Source organism: Sapajus apella, unplaced genomic scaffold (genome assembly GCF_009761245.1).
Source record: "Sapajus apella isolate SASKATOON/1434 unplaced genomic scaffold, GSC_monkey_1.0 scaffold152, whole genome shotgun sequence".
Taxonomy (NCBI): domain Eukaryota; kingdom Metazoa; phylum Chordata; class Mammalia; order Primates; family Cebidae; genus Sapajus; species Sapajus apella.
Genome location: NW_022437092.1, coordinates 97457 through 123530, shown reverse-complemented (window position 1 = coordinate 123530; position 26074 = coordinate 97457). Strand labels below are relative to the sequence as shown.

The 26074-nt window shown below is 46.8% G+C and overlaps 1 long non-coding RNA gene, 1 other non-coding gene and 1 pseudogene across 2 annotated transcripts; 1 reads left to right on the top strand and 2 right to left on the bottom strand.

Moving 5' to 3' along the window:
• Nucleotides 1-920: 920 nt before the first annotated feature.
• On the bottom strand, nt 921-13813 carry LOC116541540. The gene is made up of 3 exons (XR_004264853.1): nt 13800-13813; nt 7216-7220; nt 921-1167 (listed from the first exon to the last, which is right to left on the bottom strand). It is a non-coding gene; the product is annotated as an uncharacterized LOC116541540 (long non-coding RNA).
• Nucleotides 13814-14070: 257 nt separating this feature from the next.
• Nucleotides 14071-14177, top strand: LOC116541625. Its single transcript, XR_004264874.1, has one exon. It is a non-coding gene; the product is annotated as a U6 spliceosomal RNA (small nuclear RNA).
• A 6625-nt stretch (nt 14178-20802) lies between these two features.
• LOC116541598 overlaps nt 20803-26074 on the bottom strand; it is a 6258-nt pseudogene continuing 986 nt past the window's right edge.

Below are 26074 nucleotides of genomic sequence, written 5' to 3'. Positions count from 1 at the left end.
CGGGTGATTCACCTGCCTCAGCCTCCCAAAGTGCTGGGATTATAGGCATGAGCTACCGTTCCGGGCCAGTTTTGCTTTATTTCTAAATAACCCAGGGATTGTTTGCTCAGTGCTTGAAGCCTGGCTTGATCTTGTGACCTGCTACATTGCCACACAGCACCAGAGTAAAGTGATCTTTCCAGGCCCTGAACCCCAGAGCATTCTTGACACTCAAATGGATGAAGGCACAATTGGGCATCCTCTTCCAGAACATGCCTGATTCATCACAATGGAAGACTTGCTCTGGAAGGGAACTTTTTTTTTTTTTTTGAGACGGAGTTTCACTCATGCTACCCAGGCTGGAGTGCAATGGCACGATCTCGGCTCACTGCAACCTCCGCCTCCTGGGTTCAGGCAATTCTTCTGCCTCAGCCTCCTGAGTAGCTGGGATTATAGGCACACACCACCATGCCCAGCTAATGTTTTGTATTTTTAGTAGAGACGGGGTTTCACATGTTGACCAGGATGGTCTCGATCTCTTGACCTCGTGATCCACCCGCCTCGGCCTCCCAAAGTGCTGGGATTACAGGCTTGAGCCACCGCGCCCGGCCTGGAAGGGAACTTTTCTTTCTCAAGTTTCATGAACTCTTCTAGGAACGCTGTTGTTTCCTTGGCGCATTTCCATCACCCAATGCCAGTTCTCTCATGTTCCTCAAGCTTTTTGTTTTGTTTTGTTTTATTGAGATTGGGTTGTACTCTGTCACCCAGGCTGGAGTGCAGCAACATGATCATGGCTCACTGCCTTCTGGGCTCAAGTGGTCCTTCCACCTCAGCCTCCCGAGTAGCTGGGTTTACAGGTATGTGCCACCACACCTGGCTTTATTCTTTTTATTTTATTATTTTTGTAGATACCAGATCCCACTATGTTGCTTAGGCTGTTCTTGAACTGGGTTCAAGTGATCCTCCCACCTCAGCCTCCTAGAGTGCTGGGATTACAGGTGTGAGCTACTATGCTGGGTCCACTTCAAGTTCTTGAGGCTGTAGTTCTTTACATAGCTGGCAATGACATGGAATAATTGAGACCCTTGTACACTATTGGTGGGAATGCAGAATGGTACAACCACTGTTGAAAACTGTATGGCAATTTTAATTTCCTCTGCACAGCATTCATAAACATAAGTTGAGTCACTAAACAGTTTAGTTTATGACCAAATCTTCCAAAATGTAAGAAGGAATTAGGCAGCACAAATAAAGTGGAAAATATCCTCCAAACTATAGAAAACTGAGAAAAAATAAGGCAAAATAAGGGATGATTGACCTGTAATTCTGTACCTGGCCTAGCGGTTCAACAATTAGAAAGAGATCATGGCCTGGCACGGTGGCTCATGCCTGTAATCCAAGCAATTTGGGAGGCCGAGGCAGATGGATCACCTGAGGTCAGGAGTTCAAGACCAGCCTGGCCAGCATGGTGAAACCTCATCTCTTCTAAAAATACAAAAATTAGCTGAGCCTGGTGGCATGAGCCTCTAGTACTAGCTACTTGGGAGGCTGAGGCAGGAGAATCACTTGAACCCAGGAGGTGGAGGTTGCAGTGAGCTGAGATTGTTCCACAGCACTCCAGCTTGGGCCACAGAGCAAGATTTGGTCTCAAAAAAGAAAGAGATCATCACATGCACATAAAAGAATTTTCTGATTTTAATAGTAGAATAAATGTTGAAAGAGAAGGAAATATGTGATATAACATAACATGGGAATTTCTGAGTGGGGAGAATGAGGTTGTCTCCACACTGTTATGGAATGGATGTGAAGTAAATGTTCCATTAAGGAAGGACAGTAAACTCTGATTTAATACAACATGCCTTTGCAATATAGGATGATTTATTTTTCATTGTAGTTCTGAGATTTTTTGGTGACTACTTGAGTGTTTATCATGTAAATGATAACTCATCACAATCAGGACCAGTTCTCCAGTGATCTATGGAGAAATTACAGTGATGTACAAACATACTTATTCTTTATAACTCCATTATATTTTTCCCTTTTAGGGGTATTTTGTTACATGTGTAACAATTTTTAGGATTCCACATCCATAAATAGATTTTTATAATTATTACATTGCCATTGGTACTTGTTTGGTTAGCCCACTTTTTATGCAAATATAATACACATGCATTATATTTTTATGTGTTGTGGGCCCAATAATCCATCAGTTCTTCATTATTTTACAGTTGCCTTTTAAATCCATAAGGATATGAAAGGTAAAGAAATACATGTTCAGTTTGTCTCTTATATAATGATCTTTAATGTTGGTCTCTGTTCTTTTCCTATGGATTTTGACATCATTTGCTGTCAGAGTAGAACTTTTGGGGCTGGGCACAGTGGCTCACGCCTGTAATCCCAGCACTTCAGGAGGCAAGGTGGGCAGATCACTTGAGCCCAGGAGTTGGAGACCAGCCTGGGCAATATAGTGACAGTTCATCTCTACAAAAAATCAAAAAAAGTTTGCTGGGCCTGGTGGTATGTGCCTGTAGTTCCAGTTACTAGGGAGGCTGAGGTGGGAGGATCGCTCAAGCTGGGGAGGTAGAGATTGTAGTGAGCCAAGATCAAACCACCTCACCCCAGCCTGGGCAACATAGTAACACCCTGTCTCAAAAAGAATAATAAAAATAAATTTTAAAAACTTCCTTTGATCTTTTTTGTAGGGCTTGTAAGGTAAGAACAAATTCTCTCTCTCTCTGTGTGTGTGTGTGTGTGTGTGTGTGTGTGTGGTGTATACACGTGTGTGTGTGTGTGTGCATACATATATACACAATGGGGAAAATCTGTTTTGTCTTCTGTATTGAACATTGAACATGTGCTTTGCTAGATATAGGATTCTTGGTTAAGGTATGTTTATAGCAGAGCATGGTAAGTGTGGGAGAGGCTTCCCATTGAAAGGAGGAATGGAACCTAACAAAAAGATTCCATTTGGTAAAAAATAAAATGGGTAGAAAATAAAAAAATAAAGGGTAAAAACCAAATATATTTTACCCTAGTCATTTATCATTACAGTAGTCAATTAACATCACTAAACGATGATAAATACGAAGAATGGGATGGAAGAAGGAAATAATGTGGTTGGAGATGATAGCATTGTCTGCTCAGGAAACTGAGGACAAAACAACTGGAAATCTATTAAAACTGGTGAAGGAGCAAATTTGCTGATTATGGAGTAAGCATATTCTGTATCCATGATAATATACCATTTACTTAAATATATATTTCTTGCAAATATATATAAATCTCTGAGGATGGCACTAATGCCATGTGCAGCATCTATTTGTGGACAAGTATGTGTGTTTTCTGATGATACTTAGGTCATCTCATCAGAAAACACTCATACTTGTCCACAAATAGATGCTGCACATGGCATTAGTGCCATCCTCAGAGATTTATATATATTTGCAAGAAATATATGTATATATATATATATATATATACACACACATACACACACACACACACACATAAACACAACTTTGGTGAAGTCTCCTCATCCCAATGTTCACTGGAGAGAAAACCTAAGATGTAGTAATTTGGGAAAATCCAATCCAAATTAACTCGTATAGTGCTCCAGAAAATTCACATCATCAAAGAAATGTTATATAGTTTATAACTGTTGGCCAGGCGTGGTGACACACATCTGTAATTCCAGCACTTTGGGAGGCTGAGATGGGAGGATCGCTTGAGGCCAGGAGTTCAAGACTAGCCTGGGCAACATAGTGAAACCTGTTTCTTTCTTTTTTTTTTTTTTTTTTGAAACAGAGTCTCACTCTGTAGCTTAGGCTGGAGTGCAGTGGCGCGATCTTGGCTCACCACAACCTCCACCTCCTGGGTTCAAGTGATTCTCCTGCCTCAGTCTCCTGAGTAGCTGGGATTACAGGAGTGCACCACCATGCCCGGCTAGTTTTTGTACTTTTTAGTAGAGACAGGGTTTCACTAGGTTGACCAGGCTGGTCTCGAGCTCCTGACCTTGTGATCCACCCGCCTCCACCTCCCAAAGACCTGGAATTAGTGGTGTGAGCTACCGCGCCTAGCCTGACCCCATCTCTTTTTAAAAAAATAACTGTTGTCTTTATCAGTGGCTCTGGACTATGGCTTCCCACTTCTTACATTCAGGAACAAAAAACAAAGGTGAAATTATTTTGTAAATTTTCTTTACACAAAAGTTTATTGTACGGCACATTGGGAGCCAGATGTAAGGCTGAGTGCCCCACAGGGTCGTGGGGTGAGCCTTATGCTGTGCTGAGGTGCAGGCTCCGAGAAATAAAGAGACAGGACACAGAAGTACAAAGAAAATGCAGCTGGGCTCGGGGGGGGCCACGACACCTATGAGCGGAGTCAGGCGAGGCCGGTGAGGTGAGGCGACACGAGGCTAGGCTGGTGAGCGAGGCTGGCAAGGCCAGGCTGTCGAGGGTGACAAGCTCCCAATGTCCAGAAGCATGAGTACTTATTGTGTATAGGTTAGGGGGCAGGGCAGTGAGTGAAATCATCTTTAAGGATAGTGATAGGGTCGTAAGCAATAAAACATAGGGTCCACCCCCATTAGGTCACCTAGGCCAGGAGGTGGACAGCGCACAGCAAGGGACCGGTTCCCACGAAGGCAAGGGCCGTGTACAGTAAGGGGTCCTCCCCATTAGGTCACCGAGGCTTGAAGGTGGGCCATGCACAGTGAAGAGGGTGCAGTGTGGAATACTTCCATCTATGGGAAAACTACTTCTAAGAAGATTTATAGGAGGATGCTTTAAGTCACGTAGCAGTGACAGACCTGTCAAGGTTACCGCCACCTTCTGGCAGCTTCCGATGGATTCTATGGGAAGATGCTTTTCAAGCAGCACAGTAGCAAGAGCTGATGAAGTTCACAGTCACCAAGGTGGATTGCCGTTCTGAGGGCAGCCTTCCACAAGAACTGGAGCAAGGTCCTACAACTCCTTTATCAGGAGGAGTGGCTCTTGCCCCAAGCCTGCCATACAGCGGGTATCTTTACTGAACGCTGCCACCTGGGCCATGGATTCTTGTCCTGGTATAACTTTTCCCTGAAATCATGCTCTGCACTGTATCTGCTCCAGGCATTCCTCCGATTATAAGCTGCTTATCCTTTAATTCATGCTCTGTACTGTGTCCACCCTAGGCATTCCTCTGATTATGAACTAAGATATAATTAATGGTAAATATGTAGGGAAATATTCTTTAGGTACTCATACTATCAACCATTATATGATTATATATAGAGGATTATATAAAGGGATTCTTCAAGCCCTATTTCTATAAACTAATATATGATTATGCAAAGGATTATATAAAAGGAAATAGCTGAGTAGTAACACTATAAAGTGAGATATTCCTCAAGCCCTAACTGTGCAAGGGTTCTGCTTAACTCTCATTCCTCGGTACTTATATGGGGGGTTACCCACATTTATAAGTTAAATAGGTAGTCTTTTTTTTTTTTTTAAATTAGTTGATAAATTTTTTTCTTTTTATTTTGTAGTGGCTTGAATCTTTGAGTTTATTGAAGCATATTTGTTTGTTTGTTTCTTTTCTTTTTCTTTTTTTTTTTTGAGATGGCTTCTCACTCTGTTGTCCAGGCCAGAATGGTGCAGTGGTGCGATAGCTCACTGCAACCTCTGCCTCAAGCAATTCTCCTGCCTCTGGATTTCTGCCCACTGCAACTTCCACTTCCCGGGCTCAAGCATTCTCCTGCCTCAGCCTCCCGAGCTGGGATTTTTGGCATGGGCCACCACACCTGGGTAATTTCTGTATTTGTAGTAGAGATGGGCTTTCACCATGTTCGTCAGGCTGGTATCAAACTCCTGACTTCAAGTGACCAACCTCGGCCTCCCAAAGTGCTGGGATTACAGGCATGAGCCACTGCGCCCTGCCTCTTTTTGTTATTTAAAAAGTTTTTTTTTTTTTTTTTGGGGTCAAAAGTTTTTTCCCATTGGAAGGAGGAACATAACCTAACAAAAAGCAAATATGTTTATTTACCCCAGTCATCTATCATTACAGTAGTCTCTTACTTAATGTCACAAAACATCAATCAACATGAAGAATGGGATGGAAGAAGCAAATGTGATTGAAGATGATAGCATTGTTTGCTCAGTAAACTGAAGACAAAACTGGAAATCTATTAAAACTGGTGAAGGGGCCGGGAATGGTTGCTCATGCCTGTAATCTCAGCACTTTGGGAGGCCAAGGTGCACGGATCACGAGGTCAGGAGATCGAGACCATCCTGGCAAACACAGTGAAACCCCGTCTCCAGTAAAAAGACAAAAAAGTAGCCAGGCATGGTGGCATGCGCCAGTATTTAGTTCCAGCTACTCTGGAGGCTGAGGCTGGAGAATTGCTTGAACCCGTGAGGCTGAGGTTGCAGTGAGCCGAGATCGCACGGCTGCACTCCAGCCTAAGCAACAGAGCGAGACTCTGGCTCAACAACAACAACAACAAAAAATTTTAACTGGTGAAGAAGTCAATTTGCTGCTATACTTTGCTGGAGCTATGATCACACTACTTTGTCACCCAGGCTGGAGTGCAGTGGTGTGATCATAGCTCACTGAAGCCTCAAATTCTTGGGCTCAAGCAATTTTCCCACCTTGCTGGGACTAAGGGTGCACACCCCGATGCCTGTTTAATTTAAAAAAAAATTTTGTGTAAAAGCGGGGTTTTGACGTATTGCCCAGGTTTCCAACTTCTGGCCTCAGCCGATCCTTGCGCTTTGGCCTCCCATGGTGCTGGGATTACAGACGAGAGCCACTGCAACCGCCTTGTAGTGTATTTCCAATGGGCGAGTAGGTTTAATTTCACGTGGTTATAAATTGTCATGTAAGGGGCCTTTGAAGCATGACGTTTTGGTATTTGTTGTGACTTTCCCATGGGCCTTGTGTGGCAGGTAATGGATATCCACCCTGTGAACTGCAGACTGGCCTGGATCTCGGCGGAGGTGGGAAACCCTTTCCTCCTCCTGGCCAGTACGGCCTGATTGATTGGCAGGTACGCTCCCTTTAGTGCTTGTCTGTGCGCATGCTCACTTCAGTTCCCTTCGGAGCCTCTTCGTCCCACTGTGTGTGCCTCAGGTTTGAGCGCTTCGTTGCCACGCCAAGGGGCTCTCCTGGGCAGTTCTTATAAGTGGTCATTCCCATAATGAGAAGCAGTAAGCCAGGACATAACAGGGCTGAGGAGAAGACTTTGCCCTTGGCCACTTCATCTTTTTGGGCATGTCTCACTTCTTTCCCAGTTCCAGCCCCCGCCCTTTGCTGCAGCCTACCTGGGTCTTCCCTACCTGAGATGCTCACTTGAGGCCAGGCGCGGTGGCTTACGCCTTTAGTAGAGGCAGGGTTTCTCCATGTTAGTCAGGCTGGTCTTGAACTCCCAACCTCAGGTGATCTGCCTGCCTTGGCCTCCGAAAGTGTTGGGATTACAGGCATGAGCCATCACGCCTAGCTGCTAATTTTTGTATTTTAGTGGAGACAGGGTTTTGCCATGTTGGCCAGGCTGGTTTCAAATGCCTGACCGGTCTCGAACGCCTGACCTTAGGTGATACACGCACTTTGACCTCCCAAAGTGCCAAGATTACAGGTGTCAGCCACTATGCCTGGCCTATCTTCTTCTTTCTTCAGTAGGGTCTTGCTCTGTTGCCCAGGCCGGAGTACAGTGGTGCCATCTTGGCTCACTACAGCCTTGACCTCCCGGGCTCAAGCAATCCTCCCATGTCAGTCTCTAGAGTAGCTGGAACTATAAACAGGTGCCACCACATCTGGCATTTTTTGTAGAGGCAGGGTTTTGCCATGTTCATCTTGAACTCCTGGGCTGAAGCCATCCTCCCACTTTGGCCTCCAAAAGTGCTGGGATTACAGGTGTGAGTCACCACCTCCTGCCAGAGCTGTTATTTCTTAGTCACTCCCAGATGTCATCCATGCTGCTGATCCACAGACCACAGAGTGCTGAGGTGATAACAGACATGGTTAGGCAAGCAGGAGACAGATCCCATGGTTGTATACCTAGAGTCCAGATAAGAAGACAAACTGCGTTTTTGGTGCTGGGAGGGAGGGTATGGAAAGGCCCCACCATTCCCATCATTTACGGGAGTCTAGACGCAAACATGAAGAATCCATTTTGATTCTTCAGTGCAGTAGAGAAGGCTGTGTAGGTCTGAGAACATATGCTGGTGGAGGGGGTTCCCACGTTAGTCTGAGTCTATGGTAGGTTTCTCTGGGGGGCTGATGCTCCAATTGAATCCTGAAGCCTGAGTAGGAGTTACACAGGCAGAGGTAGGTCCTCTAGAGTTTCTGATGGAGTGAAGGAGAGAGGAGAGTGAAGGATGGGTCCTATTGTTCAGAGATCCTGGGCGCTGCCTCTCACGCAGAGGAGGAAGTCTCAGGGGAGATGATTGGAGGGAAGAGAAGGGTTATGTTTTGTGTTTGGCCGTGATATATTTCAGACAAAGGGAGGTGTTCAATAGCTGTTGGACCTGGGATTCTGGAGCTTGCAAGAAAAATCTGGGTAGAATTTTGAGTCATTAGCATATAAAGGTTATTTGAAGGCCTGGGTCCAGAAGACGCCACCTGGTTTCAGGGTGAGTGGCAAAGTATAACCAAAGAAGAAGGCTCAGGCGACCAGAAGCTGTCTACCTCTGAGGGCCGAAGGGGGACGAGCCTGCAAGAGACTGGGCAGGTTGTGGGGTTCCAACTCCAAGGGAGCATCTAGGGGTGAGTGTTTACAGCTGAAGCCCCAGTGGGCATGTGTTACAGCTCTTTCAGTTTAGCTGTCTGTAGGCGGCTTGTGTTGGTTCAATTAGATCCCCTGCCTTATCGCAAGGACAGATGGCTTTCTGTATCCAGGGCTTTCTTGCCTTGGTGTACCAGAAGAATCAGACCACATGTGGGCTTGGAGAATGAGTGTAAGGTTTTTTTTTCTTGTTTGTTTGTTTTTTGAGACAGAGTCTCACTCTGTCACCCAGGCCGGAGTGCAATGGCAGGACCTTGGCTCACTGCAAGCTCCGCCTCCTGGGTTCAAGCAATTCTTCTGCCTCAGCCTCCCCAGCAGCTGGGACTACAGGCACACGCTGCCACACCCAACTAATTTATTTATTTTTTTTGTATTTTTACTAGAGATAGGGTTTCACTGTGTTGCCCAGGCTGGTCGTGAACTCCAGGCAATCTGCCACCTCTGCCTCCGCCTCCCAAACTGCTGGGATAACAGGCATGAGCCACCACGCCTGGCCAAGTGTAAGGTTTTATTGAGTAAAAGTAGCTCTCAGCAGATGGGGGAACCAGAAGGGAAATGGGGCGGGAAGGTGGTTTTCCCCTAGAGTCAGGCCGCCCAGTGGCCAGGCTGTCCTCCGACTGCCCCAGCCTAACTGCCTCGTTCCACCGTGGATGGTCTGTTGGTATCTGCCAGTGCCTGTTGGTGTGCTTCTTCCCCAGTGTGTTCCTCTCATTGTCCAGCCGTTTGTGTCTTCTTCTGCCTGTGTGTTCCTCTTGACGTCCAGCTGCTTGTGTGCATGCCCACTAGGGTCTTAGGGTTTTTATAGGCACAGGATGGGGGTGTGGCAGGCCATGGTGGTCTTGGGAAATGCAGCATTTGGGCACAAAAACAGAAAGGCCTGTCCTTACCCAGGCCCATGGGGACAGACCCAGGTGTTGAGCCCTTATTAAGGAACAGCACGGGGTTCCACCCTTCCCTTCCCAGCACTTCCCTGCCCGTCTCCTGTATCATGTCCCCCTGTGAAGAGGTACATATAACTTCCATTAGAACGTGGATGACAGTCAGTCTTAGGCTACTTCCTGCTGACAGGGGCGTTGTTTTCGGGACAATAGCAGTCAGATTCCTTCCAGAGGTCTATCTAAGGGTTCTTAGCAAAGGGGAGCCATTCATCCAAGGCTCCGGTTGCCTGTTTGGAGTTTGATGGCTTCTAAGCATGAGAGGAAAATAAAACAAGTTTTATAAGGTTTAGTATGCATGGGTTAAACGTGTGTTATACAAGGAAAGAATTTAGTGCCAAATAGTACGGAGATAAGAAGTGAAATATACTAACAACAATGTTGTACCCTGAGCTGTTTCAGCCTGGTGAAAGAAATTGAACCTTGTATGGGAGCGGTTAAATTATAGAAGACAGATAACTATTCTTGCCATATGTTTAGGAGTTAACAGGTGTACCCTGGGAATTCTGGGGTTTGTGTGCTTGCACGGTGGCTATTAAAGCTTTTGCCTCTTTCTTGTGTTTCCCTTTCTCTATTGTAAAAAACTGAGGTGGCCACTTTCAGGAGGTCCCCTAATGTACTATCTGGTCCCAGGACCTGTGTCTGTAACTTCCTCTTGATGTCAGGAGCTGCCTGAGTAATAAATTTATCCTTTAGGATTCGTTTTCCCATAACTGAATCAGGAGATAGGGAGGTGTGCTTTACCAAGGCCTCTCTTAGCCTTTCCAGGAAGGCAGTGGGATTTTCATCAAATCCCTGGTCGATCATGTATACCAGTACAATCAAGAGGTTGGTCTTGGTCCTACAAAAGTCGTCCATTATGCACACCTAAAAGTGTCTCCTTTTCCAGTCTTCCATCTCATTACTGGGATCCTATTTAGGGTCATTCACTGGTACTGCTTCTCTTCTAGTTGGATAATATTCACCCTCTTCCCTGATGCTGTATGTGATACAAGGCTCATCCCCACATCTCTCTGCTGCCTGCAGAGTGGCCTGCTTCTCAGTGTCCATCAGGGTCTGATTCAAAAGTAACATAATGTCTTCCCAGGAGAGTTCAAATATCTGAGTGAAGTTCTGGAAAGCCTCTATATCTATCAGGGTCATCTGAAAACTTGCCAAGATCCCCCTTGATTTGCTTTAAGTCCTGTAGGGAGAAGGGGACCTGGACCTTACTGAGCCCAAATTAACTCGGCATCTGTTGGAGGGACAAGAGTGAGACTGGGGCTTGTTTATAGTGAGGATTTCTAGGAGGGGGCAAGTGAGAGGCTGGAGCTGGATGGGGAGGTCGGGGTAGACCCAGAGGAGCAGGGGTTGAGGGAGCTGGCTTCTCTGCTAGGGGTGCCTCTGGGACTCATGTCTTTAATTCCCTGGGCTTGCCCCTTGTAGCCTTCCCCAAGATGGCGAACAGGAAGGCTGGATCAATCCTGCACTGTGGGCAAAGATCTGGATTGCCTTGCAAGGTATAGAAAGCCTGCACCTATGGGGCCTCAGACCATCTGTCCTCACATCTACAGAAAAGTTCCAACTGCTGGGTGGTACTGAAATGAATGGTTCCTTCCTGAGGCCCAGCCAATCCTTCATAATTTGGCCAAACCTTTGTACAGAGGACTATGGGGTATTTTCTCCCCAGATTCGGAGGGTCAAAGCAGGCCCAGTGGTTCAGGATACACTCCAGAGGAGCATAAGCTGGGGGTGGTGAAGAGAGCTGTATGCTCATTCTAAAAGACAGGGAATAGAGGCGTCCCTCATTCCCTTCCTTCTTTCAGTGAATACCCAGGGTATGATGGAGAGAGAAAGACAGCATCCTCCCTTCCCTTCCCCTTCTTATCCCTGAGTCCCAGTGACCTTGGCAGGTGTTGGCCATCGGTACTGATGCAGTATGTACCCAAGAAGCAGGGAAAACCTGGAAAATAGGAATTAACCGCTCTTTCTTATGCCTTCATTTTTTCCTGCTGTTGGTAACCTTTGAGTTCCCTTGGCCTGTTTATGCCATGAAGCATGGCCTCCTTCCACGGGTTTGGGGTGTTCATTCGGCAGGAATCGGTCCTTCCCACTTACATTGTGCCTGTTGCCTGGCTTTGGATACCTTTGACCTGGTTTTTCTTTCTAGGACCTCAGCCTGAAGCTCAGAATTGAGTTTGGGACTGAAAAGTTATTTCAGAGGCTGTTTCTATCTGTTGAGAGTCTCATATGTGCCCTGCCAAATTTACAGTTATCAGCCAGCAGGGGTCGTTCCTCTGGGAGGCCAAGGAGGGCGGATCACAAGGTCAAGAGATTGAGACCATCCTGGCCAGCATGCTGAAACCCCTTGTCTACTAAAAATACAAAAATTAGCTGGGTGTGGTGGTGCACAGCTAGAGTCCCAGCTACCAGGAAGCTGAGGCAGGAGAATCACTTGAACCCAGGAGGCAGAGTTTGCAGGGAAGCTGAGATCGCTCCACTGCACTCCAGCCTGGCGACAGAGAGAGGCTCTGTCTCAAGAAAAAATTAAAAATTTTTTAAAAAGAAAAGGAAAAAGAAAAATATTTTAAGGGGGAAAAGGGGGAGATCCATCCTGGAAGAAGAACCCCTTGCTCAGTGCAAGTGGGTCCCTCTGATCCTTATATATTTTTTTCCCCTGGTTCAGACCAGGTTGGATTCCGTGGCCCGGGGAGAAATGTTCTGTTGGCATGGTGGGCAAGAAGTGCCCTGTGTGGTCCCAGGTACCACCAGTTTTTCTCCCATCCCCCATGTCCCGGATGGTGGAGGCAGAGGTAGAGGCAGCAGTGGCCGTGGCTGTGCTTCCCATCACCCCTTCATGGCTGTTGAGTTCAGCTTTTGCCTGCTGCAGGCATGCACAGGTGCCTGAGCTGGGAGAGAAGAGGATAAGGAGAGGTGCCCTGAGCAGTGTGTGTCTGCAGCTGTTGGGGTGAGGCATAGATGGCACCTCTAGGAACAGTTAGTCTGATTTGCATCTTTGGTGGCTGAGCCAAACACTCATTTTACTGAGTAACATTGCTGCAGCCTGTAGCAAAACATTTAACATTATAAAGGAAGAGATAAGGGCCATTACAAACCTTGAGAGAGAGAAAAGAGATGAAGTCTGGGGGTTTTAACTGGCCCTAGAGCAGAGTTTTAAAACTCCAGGAAGGGAAACAGAGGCTCTTGCCTGCAGGAAAGACAGCGTGGTGGCAGGGTTTTGGAAGAGAGGCAGACAGTTCTGCATTTCCTTACACTCACCTTCCAAGATGCTGGACAAGCCCCCAGTTGAAATGGGTAAAGTTCCTTTATCCCCCTCAAGGGGCATGTGACGGGGGGAGTGGCTCACTTCTTCAGTGCCCCCACTGCTCGAACCTCTAGGGGGAGTTTGCAGACAGGCAGGTTGTGGGGCTCCGACCCCACAGCAGTGTCTAGGGGTGAAGGGCATGTGTTACAGCTCCTTCAGTTCAGCCATCTGTATGCAGCTTGTGTTAGTCAGCTCAATTAGACCTCCTGCCTTATCGCAAGGACAGAGGGCTTTTTGTATCCTGGGATTTCTTGCCTTGGTGTACCAGAAGAATTGGATCACGTGTGGGCTTGGTGATTGAGTGCAAGGTTTTGTGAAGTGGAAGTAGCTCTCAGCAGATCAGGGAACCAGAAGGGAGATGGGGTGGGAAGGTGGTTTTCCACTAGAGTCAGGCCACCCAGTGGCCAGGCTCTCCTCCTCTCCTCCATCCGGGCCAAACTCTGTGCCGTTCCGCTGGCATCTTCTGGTGTCAATTGGTGTGTTCTTCCGCTAGTGTGTTCCCCTTGATGTCCAGCCACTTGTGTCTTCTTCTACCTGTGTGTTCCTCTTGACATCCAGGTGCCTGTGTGCATTGCATGCCTGCTAGGGTCTTGGAGGGTTTTTGTTTGTTTTGAGACAGAGTCTTGCTCTGTTTCCCGGGCTGGAGTGCGGTGGCGTGATCTCGGCTCTGCAACTTCCGCCTCCCAGTTCAAGTGATTCTGCCTCAGCTATGTTTTGTATTTTTAGTAGAGATAGGGCTTCACCATGTTGGCCAGACTGGTCATGAACTCCTGACCTTGGGTGATCTGCCTGCCTCGGCCTCCCAAAGTGTTGGGATTACAGACATGAGCCACTGTGCCTGGCTGGTGTCCCGAGGTTTTTGTAGGCACAGGGTGGGGGTGTGGCAGGCCAGGGTGGTCTTGGGAAATTCAGCATTTGGGTATGAAAACAAAACGGCCTGTCCTCACCTGGGTCCATGGGCACAGGCCCAGGGGGGTAGAGCTCTCACCAGGGACCATGCCCTTCTTTTCCCAGCACTTCCCTGTCCCCCTCCTGTATTAGTACCCTGAGTTCTTTGTCTCACATTAAGAAGATTAAGGGATGTGGACACAGTGCTCGCTTCGGCAGCACATATACTAAAATTGGAACGATACAGAGAAGATTAGCATGGCCCCTGGGCAAGGATGACACGCAAATTCGTGAAGCGTTCCATATATATATATTTTTTTAAAAGGGATGTGGACACAAAGGGTAAGGTTGGGGCAAAAGTTTCATAAGTGAAAGAAGAAAGCTTTCCACAGTAGAGAGGGGGTACTGAATGCATTGCCTATTATGAGGCTGAGGTCTGGGGTTTTCATGGATTGGGAAGGGAAGGAATGTGCTTACTGGTCTTTGAGAAAGCACTACTCAGCGTGGCCCAAGGACCTTGGCCCAAGACCAGTTGGGAGCTGAAGTGAAAGTTTAGCCTGGGACCTTGGCCTGGGACCACTCAGAGGCTGAGGTGATGATTCATAGTGGCTTGGCTCACAGTCCAAAGCATGTTCAGAAAAGGAAAGGAAAGTGCGCAGTGGAACCCACCAGAGCCTCCTGTGTTTATGCCCACAAAAGGAGAAAAGACTATTTCCTGGAAGCCCGCTGGTTATACAAAGGACAAAGGTGTTTTTATGCTGGGCCTTGCTTCCTCATCAGCGTGGCTGCAGGGCATGTCTTTCACACAAAGAACAAAGGCATTTCTGTGTTGGGCCTTGTTCCTTTATCTTAGTGGGCCAGAGGTTTGTGCAAGTTTTCTTATCTGTGCCTGCAGCCTGATTTTTCAGGCTGTTTCTTTGTTTAAGTGAGTTTTACCAAGGACCCACCCTAACTGTCTAAATCTGCTCTCAGAACTACCTGAGACTGGATAATTTATAAAGAAAAGAGGTTTAATTGGCTCACAGTTCTGCAAGCTGTACAAGAAGCACAGCTGGGGAGTCCTCAGGAAATGTACAATCGCAGTGGAAGGCAAAGAGGAAGGAGACACACCATACATGGCTGGAGCAGGAGGAAGAGAGAGATGGGGGGGTGCTGCATACTTTTAAACAACCAGATCTCATGAGAACTCACTATCACTAGAACAGCAAGGGGGAAGTCCGCCCACAGGATCCAATCACCTCCCACCAGGCCGCTCCTCCAACAGTGGGGATTACAATTTGGACATGAAATTGGGTGGGAACACAAATCCAAACCATATCAACATGTTACCATGCAACTTGCTATTTCCACTTCAAGTTTCATACGCATACACTACCCTTGTTCTTAGCGGCTATACTATTCATTGTGTGACTCTGCAATAGTATATTCAACTGTTATCCTACTAAGGGGTAATCCCAGAAGCTTTCTGATTTTTATCAGTGTGGTGATCCAGTAAAAGTCTCTGGACCCGTATTAAGAATAATGACTTAATGAGTACGGTGGCTCATGCCTGTAATCCCAGCACTTTGGGACGCCAAGGCAGGTGGATCACGAGGTCAGGAGGTTGAGACCATCTGGCCAACATGGTGAAATCCCATCTTTACTAAATACGAAAAGTTAGCTGGGCCTGGTGGCATGTGCCTGTAATCACAGCTACTCAGGAGGCTGAAGCAGGGGAATTGCTTGAACCTGGGAGGTAGAGGTTGCAGTGAGCTGAGATCGCACCACTGTACTCCAGCCTGGTGACAGAGCAAGACTCCATCTAAAAAAAAAAAAAAAAAAGAATAATGACTGGATCTATTATTGTGAAGGATAGATTCCCACAAAAGACATTGCTCATTCACAATGTATATATATTTTCTTTTTGCTTGTGATTGTCAGGTTAAGGTTTTTCCTTCTTTCTTTTCTTCCTTTTTTCTTCTCCTCCTTCCATTCTTTTCGAGCTTTCTTGAGATATAACTAACAGACATAAACTACTTGGATTTAAACTATGAAATTTAATGTTTCACATATATATGCAAGTGAACCATCCCTACAATCAAGATAGTGAACATACCCATCACTGTAAAAAACTTCCTCATGCCCCCTTTCCTCCTTTTTTTTCTTTCCCCATCCATAACCTCTGACTCCAGCTGATCTGTTTTGTTTCTATGGCTTTCTATTTATAAGAAAGTCACGGCCAGGTGGGGTGGGTCACACCTGTAATCCCAGCATTTTGGGAGGCTGAGGCAGGAGGATCCCTTTAGCCTAGAAGTTTGAGACCAGCCTCGGCAACAAAGGGAGACCCCTGTCTCTACAAATAATTTTTTAAAAAATTAGCTGGGCATGGCAGCACATGCCTGTAGTTGTAAGTACTCAGAAGGGTGAGGTGGGAGAATCACTTGAGCTAGGGTCAGGTATCGGCCAGTGTTTTTCCCTAAGGTAAACTGGCGCTCGAAGCATCCCCTGGCCCCCATCAACCATTGACAGTGGGACAGAGGTTGTTGCTTCTTTGCTCAGCCCTGAGAACCACAGAAAGGGGACAAGGCAGGGCTGAGTGGAGAAGGGCAGGCTTTGGGGAAGGGGAAGGGGCTGATCCAGTCCCTTACACCTATAGCCCAGGCCCTGGCAGTTCAGCACTGGGTCAGACGTACCTAGATAATCCTCCAGTGAACCTGGGGAATGACTGTGTTAAGAGATGAGAGCCTGGGAGATGATGTGACTAAGGAGGGATGTTAGGTGTGGCGGAGGTCCGTGGGAGGGAGTGGGTTGGAGAGGAGCTTGACGTAAACTGGGAAATGAGTTAAAGTCCTCAAGTGGGAGCGGGCCAGGTTCATGCCTGTAATCCCAGCACTTTGGGAGGCTGAGGCCGAAGGATTGCTTGAGGCCAGGAGTTCAAGACCAGTCTGGGCAACATAGGGAGACCCCGTCTCTACAAAAATTAATATTAAAAAATAGGCCGGGTGCGGTGGCTCACGCCTGTAATCCCAGCACTTTGGGAGGCCGAGGTGGGCGGATCACAAGGTCTGCAGTTCAAGACCAGCCTGGCCAACATGGTAAAACCCTGTCACTACTAAAAATACAAAAGTTAGCCAGGCATCATAGCGTGTGCCTATAATCCCAGCTACTTGGTAGGCTGAGGCAGAATTACTTGAACCAGGACCCGGGAGGCAGAGGTTGCAGTGAGCCGAGATCACAACACTGCATTCCAGCCTGGGCTATAAAGCAAGACTCTGTCTCAAAAAAAAAAAAAAAAAGCCAGGCATGGTGACACATGTCTGTGGTCCCAGCTATGCAGGAGGCTGAGGTGGGAGGATCACTTGAGGCCAGAGGTCAAAGGCTGCAGTAAGCTGTCATCACAGCCTGAGCAACAGAGGGAGACCCTCAAAATTTTTTTAAAAAAATGAAGTCCAACAGGGCGTGGTGGCTCACGTCTGTAATCCCAGCACTTTGGGAGGCTGAGGCGGGTGGATCACCTGAGGTCAGGAGTTCGAGGCCAGCCTGACCAATATGGTGAAACCCCATTTAAAAAAAAAAAAAAAAAAAATGAAGTCCTGAGATGCCTGAGGATCAAGGTGTGGCAAGGGACCAGGAAGGAACTAGAGTTAAACCAAGAAAAGGTTCAGGACACTGAGAAGACAAGGACCTAACCTTGTGACCTGGATTGGACAAGGTCCCTGAGCAGGACTTGGGCAAGAAATAGATAATGACCTAGAGAAAAGAACCACCTGGGTAAGCCGGCTCAGCTTACAGGGGCTGGTACAAGGCTCGTAGTCCACCCTCCACATCCTGGGGGGGTGCATCTGGTAGGCAACTGAGACAGAAGATTAGGCTCAAGGATCAGTAAGGGGATCAGGGCGGGAACCTGGTACTGCAGTGGGAAGGGATCACAGGCTAGCCGGAGCCACCTGAGTGAAGACAAGGATATGTGCCTGAGGGTGGGAGGATCTGAGTGAAAACTGGGATCAGGCTGGGTGGGGTGACCTGAGGAGGAACCAGGTAAAGACTTGGTAGCAGTCCTGGGATTAGATGGGGTTCTGCCTCACTCACCCTGAACTCTACAGATCTGTCCTTCAGGCTGCTGCAGCCCTGGGACTGTTCCTTTAGCACAGTTGGCTACATGTTCCCACCCTGTGTGTGAGGGTGTCCAGGTGAGGGGCTGCCCCCCCATGCCTGTATGACACAGAGGCGGTGGAAGAATGGACTGTAGGATAGAAGGCACAGGATAAAACGCTGATTCCCCATCTGGAGAATGAGGGTGAGATGCATGGTGGAGGTTAGGCTGGGGTTCTGAGGCCAGCGTGATATAAACAGAGCTGTTAAGTGGGTTGTAGTGTCCTACCACCAGCTCAGTCTGGCCCACATTCCAGGTGGGTCAACAATATTGTGTAGGTGAACAGGGTGGGGATGAACACAGTATTAGAATGAGAATAATAAACGGGAAAGAACAAATGTAAGCACATTTCCCCTTATTTCATTAAACAATTCCCCAAACATGGGACTAGATCATTCCCCCCCAAAAATGGTTGAGATTCATTCATCTGATGGAGAGTATTTCTCTTTTCTTTTTTTTTTTTTTTTGAGACAGAGTCTTGCTCTGTCACCCAGGTTGGAGTGCCGTGGCACAATCTCTGCTCACTGCAACCTCTGCCTCCAGGGTTCAAGCGATTCTCCTGCCTCAGCCTCCCAACTTGCTAGGACTACAGGCGCAGGCCACCATGACTGGCTAATTTTTTGTATTTTTAATAGAGATGAGTTTTCACCATGTTAGCCAGGATGTCTTGATCTCCTGACCTCGTGATCCTCCCGCCTCAGCCTCCCAAAGTGCTGGGATGACAGGCATGAGCCACCGTGCCTGGCCTTCTCTTCTCTTTTAAAATGTGTAAATTAGACCCTATTTTTCTCATGTCATGCACATAAAAGCAGTATTGTCCATCACTGGTTACTCACTCTCCTCCTTGTTGGGCAGACAGTCAGTGTATCTAGGGTGCAATGATTTTGGAGTATCCAGATGTGGATAAACTATTTACTTGTGGCTGAAGTGCTTCCCAAATTCTCATAGCCAGGGGTCCGGGCATGGTGACTTAAGCCTGTAATCCCCACATTTTGTGAGGCCAAGGCAGGAGGATCACTTGAGTCCAGGAATTTGAGACTAGTCTCAGGAACATAGGGAGACCCTGAGTTTACAGAAAATTTCAAAAATTAGTTGGGTGTAGTGGTGCACGTCTCAGCTATTTGGGAAGCTGAGGTGGAAGGATTGCTTGAGCCTGTCAGGTCGAGACTGCAGTGACTGTGCCACTGCATGCTCTGAGACAGAGTGAGACTTTGTCACAGAAAAAAAAAAATTAGCCAGGCATACTGACATGTGCTTGTAGTCCCAGCTACTTGGGAAGCTGAGGTAGCAGGACAACTTGAACCCAGGAGTTTGAAGCTATAGTGTGCTATGATTGCACCTCCACACTCCAGCCTGGCTGACAGAGTGAGACCCTGTCTCAAAATAAATAAATAAATAACAGTGTAAACTAAGTAATAATAAGAAAGAGATTTTTTTCCTGGCTCTGAAACCATTTCTGGACCTGCAAGGCAATCATGTGGAATGGAGTGGGGCTCTCCATCACCAGGGCGGGTAGTAGATTAGCCAGATTTACTGGTATAATGTTAGACATAGCCCAATAGAACAAACAGAGAGACCAGAAATAATCTCCTTAATTTATAGTCAGTTGATTTTCTGCAAATGCCCTAAGATAATGGGAAAAGTGTTTTCAACATGGTGCTGGGACAATTGTATATTAAGCTGCAGAAAGATGAACTGAGATGTTTATCTCATATCATATATGAAAATTAACATATACTAAAATGGTGAAAAGTACAAACATAAAGTTAGTATCAGATGTAGGAAGGTATCTTTGTGACTGAGGGGTGGGGAAGGAACTTTGTTGTGTATGTATGTGTTTAAGAACACCAAAGGTGCCTGGAATCCCAGCACTTTGGGAAGCCGAGGTGGGCAGATCATTTGAAGTCAGCAGTTTGAGATCAGCCTGACCATCAAGGTGAAACTCCGTCTCTACTAAAATACAAAAATTAGCTGGGTGTGGTGGCGTGTACCTGTAATCTCAGCTACTTGGGAGGCTGAGGCAGGAGAATCACTTGAGCCGAGGAGGTGGAGGTTGCAGTGAGCCAAGATTGTGCCACTGAACTCTAGCCTGGGCAACAGAGCAAGACTCCTTTTCAAAAAAACAAAAACAAAGAAAATGAGTAGACTAAGGGATAAGATGTGAGGAAACTTTGGCCATGCCACCAACAGCCTTTCTTTCCAAATTCCTGACCCCTGCAATACATCAAACCCTCCCCCATGTTCAAGTGTGGCCTGGCCTAGGCACCCCTCCTGCTCTGAGACATGAGGATGGTTCCTTTGGCCAATGAGAATGGAATTCCCTTTTTTCCAAAAGGAAGAAAAAAGAAAGGCTCATTAGTACAGGGAGACACCAGTGCCAGTTCTAGAAAGCCGGGAGCAAGTTCTTCTTAAATGCCAGTGCTCTCTGGCGAGGCCACCTGCTACTGGTTTCTTATTTAAACAATCGGTTTGAGGATCTTTGACTCATTTAACTTATTGATAGAGGAGAATGGATCAGGGAGGATGCCCAAGCTGGCAAGGGCAATGGCCAAGAACTTGCCAGTCTGGCTCCTCTCAGACACTTGCCTTATTTCTCCTCTCTGCACTGTGGGGGGAGGGGCCTAGGGAACTATCCAATCAGGAGTTCTGAGGGCAGGGCCGTGGCAACTGTCCAATTAGGCGTGCTGCAGGGCGTCACATGGGGCGACGCACAGACGCCCGTGCGTTTGGGTTGTTTTCGCTGTCTCGCCTTCGCCGGTCTTGTTGCTCTCGGCTGCTCTGAAAGCCCTGAGGTGGCTCCGCCTTAGTGCAGGGTGTGTCGCGATTTGCCCTGCTCTGGCCAGGACGGCAAGGAGGATGCTAGGACACCCTGGAGTCCAGGAAATGGTGAGTGTGTGGAGCACGGCCCCAAGACGCGGGGGGAGGGGCTGCCTGAAACCGGCCAGAACCGGCTGTGGAGCCCGGGCCTCTCTGCGGGCGACTCCGGGTCCGAGGTCTGGAAGTCGAGTCTCCCGTGGCATAGCTCGGCCCTCGGTCCCCTAGGCCGCAGGGTGGGAATAGGTCGGCTGTCGGGCCCCCCGGGCTTCCTGGTCCTTTCCTGCGCGGCAACTTCGGCCCCAGCCCCTGAGCCCTCTCCAGGCAGCCCGGCACGCGCAGCCCGCTTCTCCCCCAGATTGTGCAGGAGGTGGGGAGGGGTGGGGCATGGGGGGGTCGTGGGTAGAGTACCCACCTCGGGTGTGGGGTTTGCGCAACTTGAGCGAAATGACGTACCCTGGGTTCTAGAATGTTCCCTACGGCGTTGATGAGGAAATAAATAGGTTTCGTTATACCATAAAGTCGCAGTTTTCTAAGACCCTATAGATGACCTTTAGGGAAGATTTACTGTATTTTAGTAAGTTATCTGCCGCGGAGCCAAGAAATAGTCTTTTAATTTTGTTTGTGGGTATTTTACGAGAGAGGAAAGCAGACATTGCAGGCTGGAAGTCAGTTGTATGCAGTGGTTGTGCCTCACCTCCCAGAATCTCTCCTCGGCGCAGACTTTCTACATGTTTGAGGATCCTCTTTGGAAATTTTTCTGGGTGATCTGTCCTTGAGCTTAGTTGCAGATCAGCACTGAGCCTCCGTGGCTTTGTCACCTTGGAAACGTCGATTCACTTGTGTGTCAGCATTTAAGTAAATGTAAGATGTGTTCAATCACTAGAGTGTGAAAGATAGTAAAAAATATTTCCAAAAAGGCAAGAAAGGTGAATTTCTGGGCGGGAAAAAAAGGCAGCATTATATTCTGCTTTTTATTTTTCACTAGAGTGTGAAAGATGGTACAGAATATTTACAAAAAGGCAATAAAGGTGAATTTCCGAAGGGAAAAAAAAAGCCAGTATTACTTTTTTTTTTTTTTTTTTTTTTTTTGAGACAGAGTCCCACTTTGTCGCAGAGGCTTGAATGCAGTGGGGAGATGAGGGCAAACTGCAGCCTCAACCTCTCCAGCTCAAGCGATTCTCCCACTTCAGCCTCCGGCTTAGCGGGGACCACCACACCCAGCTAATTTTTTTTTTTAGAGAGAGAGAGAGAGACAGAGAGAGAGAGAGTGTGTGTGTGTGTGTGTGTGTGTGTGTGTGTTGTTTCTTAAAGCAAACCGTTGTCCAGGCTGGTCTCAAATTCCTTAGCTCAAATGATCCTGTTAGGATTACAGCCGTGAGCCACTGTGCCTAGCATCAGTATTATTTTAACCCCTTTTTCTTCTAAGTTTCTGAGGCTCATTTTTTTCTTTTGGTTGATTTCAAAAGAAGTTCCAGGGCTTAGACTTACAATTCCCAGGTGTGTTAAAATACGATTGCTTAGAAAACCACTTCTGGCTGGGCCTAGTGGCTCATGCCTGTAATCCCAGCACTTTGGGAGGCCAGGGCGGGTGGATCGCCTGAGCGCGGGAGTTCCAGACCAACCTGGGCAACATGGCTGAACCCTGTCTCTACCAAAAAATTAGTCAGGTGTAGTGGCATGTGCCTATGGTCCCAGCTACTTGGGAGGCTGAGGTGGGAGGATCGCTTGAGCCCGGGAGGTGGAGGTTGCAGTGAGCCGAGATAGTGCCACTACCCTTCAATCTGGGTGACAGAGTGAGACTCCATCTCAAAAAAAAAATTTACTTCTAATTATTGATTAAATTATTAGTTGAAAAACAAAAACAAAAAAAATTAGTTTGACTAATGATTATAGTTTACCATGATAAATGATTAATAGTTTGACTAATGATTAAATTATTTCAAATTAACTCGACATCTTCATTTTCCGAAAGGAATAGATATTTGTGGGTTTTGTGGTGGAACTAGATGGTGTTTTACAGTTTGCTTTCATGCTTTATACATAAATACTTGGTTTGAGTGATTTTGCTGAATTCCTCAAACGCTAGGTTTTTCTCGTTTAAAAAATCAAGTGTGTTCCAAAGCCGCGGGACTGTTGAGCAGAGGCCTGAGGCAATGAGTGGAAGGTAGGGCCACCTTTGACTCTGACAAGGGAAGTAATTAAGACCCAGGTGATTCCTTTTAGGACGCCTCCCCTGCAGGTGTCCTACGTACTCCTATCAAGGAGAGCAGGTGTCCTATGTAACACCTATCAAGGAAAGACCCCTTTAGTACTGACAGAAACTGAGCATTGAAAACCTGGGGATCCACATGTACGTGGTAGGGAGGGGAACAGCATGATACTTTGAGGTTGTAATTGTAGTTTCCTTGGGCCTGCTTTTAGACATTGGATTTGAGTGGTAGTCGTTGTTGTTTTGAGAAAAAGGGTCTTGCTCTGTCACCCAGACTGGGGTGCAGTGGCACAGTCTTGGCTCACTGCAGCCTCGACCTCCTGGGCTCAAGTGATCCACCTGCCTCAGCCTTCCAAGTCGCTAGGACTACAGGCACATGCTTCCATGCTCGGCTAATTTTTTTTTTTTTTTTTGTAAAGACAGGGTCTAGATACATTGCCCTAGCTGATCTCAAAGTCGTGGCCTCAAGGAATCCCATCTTGGCCTCCCAGGTGCTGATGAGCCACCACTCCCGGCCTTCAGTTTTACACCCCCGGTGTTGCTGCATTCAGAGTGTTGAGAAAGTCTGTGAAGTTAGGATTTTTGTCTCCTGGATCTAAGATTGACGAATTTGAGAGTTCATTTGGGTCAGAACCTTAAACTGAATCTGGGACTGAACTATTGTAGGTACCTTAATGGTGAGAGTCTGAACCTCAAGCTTGTTAAGGTGTCTGACCTACTGCAGGTGGGTTTTACAGTTCTGAATTGCGGGGAAGCAGGCTGCTTAGCTGTTTAGAATATTTGTGTTTCTTTCGTTTGGATTCCTTTATCTGTTTATTTTGGCGCTTCAACTGTAGTTTCCCTTAGCATTTTGTAATTGTATACATGTGAGTGTGAAGGATTTTAGTTTCTTCAGCTTTGAAAATGAAAGTGGATAATGAAATACGATGTAAGCCAAGACAATTCTGGAACCAAACAATTTTGTGTTCCTTTTGTGCAAAAGAATCTCTGGAAACGAGGTGAGTGCATTGAAGTTCTCGGGTGCATTTTTCATTTTTAAGTCAGTTTTGTGTGTGCATATCCCTAGAGAATATGGCATTTAAAAGGCTCTGCTCTTCCTAAGAAAAATAAATTTTTATTTTAATTGATGAAAATTCAGTTGCGTTCCTATTTTAATGATACGAGGGAAACTACTCAAAGCTTATGTAATCTTTGAGGCTTTTTTATGTTTAGAAAATTAGGTTTAATTCCATCATGCATTAAATAGGCTACTGATCCCTGAAAGCATTGCCCTCTGTGGGATACAGTAGAAAGACAAAATATGATGCAATCTGTCATTTAGTTAGAGATTTTTTTTCTTGATTTACACTTTTATACCCATTATTTAAAGGATGAAATCTTAGAATGGTTTCCTGTGTTTAAAAAAAGTTAAAATTCAGTAAATTTTAGAAATAAGTTAATTAGCCGGGCGCGGTGGCTCACGCCTGTAATCCCAGCACTTTGGGAGGCCGAGGCGGGTGGATCACGAGGTCAAGAGATCGAGACCATCCTGGTCAAAATGGTGAAACCCCGTCTCTACTAAAAATACAAAAAATTAGCTGGGCATGGTGGTGCATGCCTGTAATCCCAGCTACTCAGGAGGCTGAGGCAGGAGAATTGCCTGAACCCAGGAGGCGGAGGTTGCGGTGAGCCGAGATCTCGCCATTGCACTCCAGCCTGGGCAACAAGAGCGAAACTACGACTCAAAAAAAAAAAAAAAGAAATAAGTTAATTAAAAATAATAGTTAATAATCAAGTATGGTTTAAATAATTTTTTCAATCATTTAAAATACAAAGGTTTTTTAAAAATCTAAAAGAAAGTGTAGGTTGAGAAAACTTATTGCCAGATTATCCTGGTTTACCCTAATGTTCTTGCTCCAGCCACCCCCAGATAACTAGTTTCGATAATTACTTGTGCATCTGTGTTTCTTTATATAAAAACAAACCATTGCAAATGCGTATTTTTCCTAATCACTGTTGGCAAATGCATTGTCGTCGTCGTTGTTGTTAGAGACAGAGGACAGCGTCTTGCTCTGTCACCCAGGCTGGAGTGCAGTAGTGCAATCAAAGCTCCCTGTAACCTTGAACTCCCGGGCTCAAGTGATTCTCTCATCTTAGCCTCCTGAGTAGCTAGGACTACAATTGCATGCCACCACACCCACCTACTTGATTTTTTATATAGAGATGGGGTCTGGCTGTGTTGCTTAGGCTGGTCTTGAACTCCTGGGCTTGAGTGATCCTCCACTTTGGCCTCCCAAAGCATTGAGATTGCAGCCATGTGCCACCAGAGAGCCACCATGCCTGGCCCTATTCACCATTGTTATAATTAGTGGTTGGACTTCACATTTTTAATGTTTCACAACTGACCACTTCAACCTCTTCCCTTTATGCCCCACATCTGGACAAGCTGAGAAGGCCTGGGCATACTTTCTCTGTCATGGGCAGGAGATTCACACCACATTACCAGCTGCCCATGCAGAGGAACTTGCACCCAGCCCCATTTCCAACCACTGGGCAAGTTCCTTTCCATGCTCTTTTAAGCCGTTTCCCACCTGCTTGAGAGGCCGGCCCTATTCTCCCTGGAGACCTCAATCATGGGAGTAATAAGCCTTTTCATACCCTGTCCGTGTATGTGTGTCATCAGTGTCATCATTGCAGCCACAGCTCTCTAGGTGACTAGCAGTTGGTGCTGTGAACAGGATGTTTAGACACTGACCACCACTCACGGATATATCTTGTTCTGAATTGCTAACCTGCTCTGTGGCCCATTTATAGTTTGAGCTGCTGCTTACTGGGAGCTATGCTTTGTGCTGTGCTGCTCTGTGTTTCTTCCATTGTTGTGCCTTACCAAGTCTGGTTCTAGATTAAGCTGACCTTAGTTGACAGTTTGATAATTCCTTGGAATTTGGGAGCTGGAGTTTGGGAGTAGGGCCCTCCTTAAAGTGGTCCTGGGTTTACATCTTGGGCAGGACCTACCTGTGGTGGTTTTTTTTTTTTTTTTGGGGGGGGGGGGGGGGGGGGGGGGGGGGGG